The sequence below is a fragment of the Chelonoidis abingdonii genome, chromosome 6 (genome assembly GCF_003597395.2).
Source record: "Chelonoidis abingdonii isolate Lonesome George chromosome 6, CheloAbing_2.0, whole genome shotgun sequence".
Taxonomy (NCBI): domain Eukaryota; kingdom Metazoa; phylum Chordata; order Testudines; family Testudinidae; genus Chelonoidis; species Chelonoidis abingdonii.
Window position 1 is genome coordinate 138,456,623 of NC_133774.1, and position 4,697 is coordinate 138,461,319.

At 53.3% G+C, this 4,697-nt stretch overlaps 1 non-coding gene across 1 annotated transcript; it reads left to right on the top strand.

The window, feature by feature from the left end:
- The first annotated feature begins 4,349 nt into the window (after window positions 1-4,349).
- TRNAR-UCU (transfer RNA arginine (anticodon UCU)) lies at window positions 4,350-4,422 on the top strand. Its single transcript has one exon. It is a non-coding gene; the product is annotated as a tRNA-Arg (tRNA).
- The last annotated feature ends 275 nt before the right edge of the window (window positions 4,423-4,697 follow it).

Here is a 4,697-nt window from a genome sequence, read left to right on the forward strand (position 1 = left end):
GGGGGTCTCATCACAATTTTTTGGTGGCTTCAGAGGGAAGAAGAGAGAGAGTGTGTCTGCAAGCCCGGCAGGGCACCCGGCTCCAGATAATTAAGTTCACATCTCACTGGGCACTCAACTTCTGTGCTCAGAGAGTCTCGGCCACCCCCGTAGCTGACCTGAGACACAGTGTCTGCAAAGCAGCAAAGATGTTGTGGCATCTTATAGACTAGATGTATGGAGCATGAGCTTTGTGGGTGAATCCCCACTTCGTTTGGATGCGTCAGTGTCTGCTTTTCCAACAAGTGGCCTGAGGGCCTTTTCCTGTGTGACACGGCCTAATGGCTAAGTGTCTGACTTTGATCAGGTGATTGAGGGTTCTAAGTCCTTTCACGGTTGTGGCTTGTGCAGTTTTACCTTCATGGTGAAAGTCCTGCTCCCTCAGGGCTGGAACCTCTTCTTGGCTGCTTGTGGGTGTGGTGTTCACAAAGGCTGAGGCTCTTGTCAGGAATTGCTGTTGCCTTACTGCCAGGGGATGCAGAACATTTCTTAAGGTGATTAATCGGTATTTTGCTTCTGAGTGAATGTAGAGATGTGCACGTATGAGAGGGAATTTCCATTCCTTCTTCAAGTGTCTTTTAGTGGCCTAATGGATGGTAAATGGCTTCCTAAGTCAGAGATTGTGGGTTCAAGTCCCATCTGTATATTGCAAGGAACCTTGGTGTTTCACCGAGGAGCTGGGACGTTTGACACAAAGTCCTGGATCTTGGAAACAATCCCCACATCTTCCACCCCAGAGCGGTGCCAGGGTTTTCTGATGCCCTAGGCAGACAGCGCGTTTTGCCACCCCCGCAGCTCCGGTGGAGCTGCCCAGTCGTGCTGCGGGCGGTCGCTGGTCTAATGTCTCTGTGGACATTCAATGGACTTATGATATGGACAAAAGCAGGAAAACCTTCGCGGCAGCGTATTGAACTGCCAGCAACTGGACATGCTAAGAGCTTTACCCATCAAGGAGGAAGAGGAGGTGTGTCGGTGGTGGCCAGGATGCTGGACCATGCTGCAGTGCTCAGGTCTCTCGGTGTTGCTGTGGATTATTACAGCGGCTGGCGTTGTTGCTAAGCATACTTGTGTTACGTTGCCTATGGAAATAACTAGAAGAAATGGGTAAGCCCCTCTACCCTGTGCTAGACAACCCGGACCCAACTTCTCGGGCCCACTATAGCGGAAGTCTGGAGCACTAACTGGAACAGGTGTGGCCGCCCGTACGAGAGAAGTGCAGGCACTGTACTATGCAAGGGGCAGTGGGCAATGGAATATCAGCACCTTCCACCTTGATGCCTGCCCCTATCAGGAGATGTGTCACCATATGTCCTATGTTTTGCTAAGGGGGAGAATAGGAAGAGGACACAGGCAAGGCTCTGTGGCGTCAGGGCTGGGATGGGGCACTGAGGAGGAAACTGGAATCATTGCTTGCTGAAGTTCAATCCAATAAACTTATTGTTTTGACCTTTGGACTTTGGGTACTGCTCTGCTCTGTGTGTACACAAGAAGGACCCGGTAATGGAGGGTGAAGGGATAAAACCTCTGACACTAACTAACCTCTAACACACATTTGAACCTCTTTTCACCATTGCTCATTCTCAGGGCTGCTTTGTCTCCAGACAGATCATTCTCTTTCAGGACAGCCTTGCTCTTTCCATCTGTTTCACTCACTGAGGTGTTGGGGTAAACACTCCCCTTCCCCCTGGTCTCAGACAAACACTAGTATTAACTGTTTGCTACTGCTGGGTTTAGAAAGCATTTGTCAAGATGCCATTTCTGGGGGATTTTTCCTAGATCCAGTATTTTGTGTTCAACCATCTCCCGCTTCCTTGGGTGGAAAATAAGGCCAACGGTTCCTTGCCCTTGGTGAAATAAGGCCAAGGTTTCTTGCAATACAGGAAGAAGGCAGTTTTATACCCGAAGGGACTTGAACCACAATTTCTGACTTAAAAAGCCATTTGCCTTGTCCATTAGGCAAGAATGGAATTCCATCTCTTAATGCATATTTCTCATATTAATTGGAAGCCAAATACCCTCTTCTGCACCTTACAGAACTGTCTGCATCCCTGGCAGCGAGGCTACTGGGAGGACTTACAGAGCTGAGCATCACCTTTCTGCCAGCCATCTTTAGAGAAAAGGCTCTTTCCCCTGACAGCCACACAGCGCTGCCTTGCATCCTGAGAGCCCTCGTGTTCTCCCACAGCAGCCGCTGCATGTGGGTGGGAAAGGGGACAGGAAGCAGTGGGGCTCATTCGGGAAGGAGGCCTCGCCACGCCCAGGCCTGCCTCTTGCCTTCGCCCAGCAGCAGAGGTGCGGGAGCTCCCCGGCTCGCCTCAGGCACTTCTTGCTGCTCTGCTGGTCACCACCTCACTTGAAGTCCCAGAGCAAAAGGAAACAAGCACATCTTAGCAGAGGATGGTTTTGATCCATCAATTGCTGGGTATGGGCCCAGCATGCGTCTGCTGCACCATTCTGCTGGATTTCACAAGTACAGCCAGCACCGCAGCCTCCACACTACACCTTGTGACACTAGCACTGGCAGGCAGATGCACAGTCTGCTAGGCAGCAGCCTTGGTAACAGCAGATTTGTATTCATGTGTCTCTGTGGTGCAATGGGTCAGTGTGTTTGGCTGTTACTGGGTGGTACATGACGCCGATCCCCTGCTGGTAGCACCAGCAAAAACCAGTGCATCTGCCTGCCAGCGCTAGAGCTCACAAGGTGCTAGTGTGGATACTGGAGACTGGGAGCTGGAGAGCGTGGGTGAAAAGCCAGCACAGTAGTGCAGCAGAAGTGTGCTAGGCATGTAACCCAGCAGTTGATAGATCAAAACCATTCTCTGCTTTGCCTGGGCTCAGGGTCAGCTTTAGGAAGTGCGGGGCCCAATTCAAACAATTTCGACAGGGCTCCAGCAGGGATGACCCCTAAAAAAAAACATGTGGGGCTTGCATTCACTGGATGGTGCTCTGAGTCTTTGGGGGCAGATCCTTCACCTGCTCTAGGTCTTCAGCCACACTGAAGTGCGGCTGAAGACCCAGAACAAGCAAAGAATCCACCCCTGAAGTGTTGCTGAAGACCTGGAGCGCTGCCGGGTGAGTAAAAATTAAAAAGGAGTCTCTAGCCAGGGAAGAGATTCTCACTGGCTGTGGGGCCTGAATTGGTGCAATTGGCCTAACGCCGGCCCTGCCTGTGCTTGTTTCTTTTTGCTCTGGGCATTCAAGCGAGGCAGTGACCAGCAGAGCACCAAGAGCCTGGGCCATGAGGCAAGAGGTGGCTGAGGCGAGGCAGCGGCCTGCCAGGGAGCTCCCTGGCACCTCTGGCTGCCTGGGCTGAAGGCAAGAGGCAGGTCTGGGCGTGACGAGGACCTCCTGTCCCGTAGTGAGGCCGCACTGCTTCCTGGTCCCCTTTTCCCATCCACACCGGCAGGCGGCTGCTGCGGGAGAACACGAGGGAGGCTCTCGGGGCGCTAGGCAGCTCTGTGTGGCTGTCAGGGGAAATAGCCAAGGCTCCCGACTCAAACTGCCATTGACTTGCGTGGCTCTGCTCGCCATCAGCTGGGGCGAGCCAGGCTGCGGAGGTGACTCAGACTTAGGCAGCATGGCCGCGCTTTCCTGACACGGTATAACCCTGGGTGCCAGGTCGCTGTGCAACTTTGATCTAAACTGACCAGCAGCCCACAGCCTCCCTCTGGGTCTGCTCCACCTGGTTACTCCTTGCAGCCTGATCTTACCCCTCTTCCAGCCCCGGATTTGCCCCCTTATCATCCTACTGCCACTCAGAGCCATAGACGTGGAGGTGCTGAAGGAGGGAGAGGTGACTCTAGGATGGGGTTCTTCTCTAAAGATGGCTGGCAGAAAGGTGATGCTCAGCTCTGTCAGCGACCTGCCCAGTTGCCTCGCTGCCAGGGGATGCAGACATTTTTGTAAGCAGGACTGGCGCTAGGGGTTTGAGCTCCCTAGGCGCACAGACATTTTGCCGCCCCGCGTGCTGGTCCACCGGCTCCACAGTCCTGCTTGCGATTGGTCAGCTGCTCCCGCGGCTCCGGTGGAGCTGCCGCAGTCGTTCCTGCAGGAGGTCCACGGCAGCAGCACGAGCAGCCAACCGTCTGCAGGCACCACTGCGGCAGCTCCACTGGAGCCACCTGCCGCACCTTCCAGCAAAATGCCGCCCCCTAATAATGCTGGCGCCCTAGGCGATTGCCTAAACCACCTAAATGCAAGCACCGGCCCTGTCTGTAAGGCCATTAAATGGGGTACTTGGCTTCTGAGTGAATGTGAGGAATGTCCACTTATGAAAGGGAATTCTGTCTCTTCTCCAACTGCCCTTCAGGGCCCCAGTGGCCTAATGGATAAGGCAATGGCTTTCTAAGTCAGAGATTGTGGGTTCAAGTCCCATCTGGGGTGAACAATGACCTTCTTCCTGTACATTGCATAGAAACTTTGGTCTTATTTTCACCAAGGAAGCTTGGGATGTGTTTGAACACAAAGTACGGCAGCTTGGGAACAATCCCCCAGAAATGGCATTTTCCACTCCGCAAATGCTTTCTAAACCCAGCAGTAGAACAGTTCATGGGAGAGACGATCTGAGACATGGAGGGAAGGGCTGTTACTCGCAAAGCAGAAGAGAAACATCACAGCCCAGCAGCGATCCCCAGACACACTAGGAATTGGGGACTACA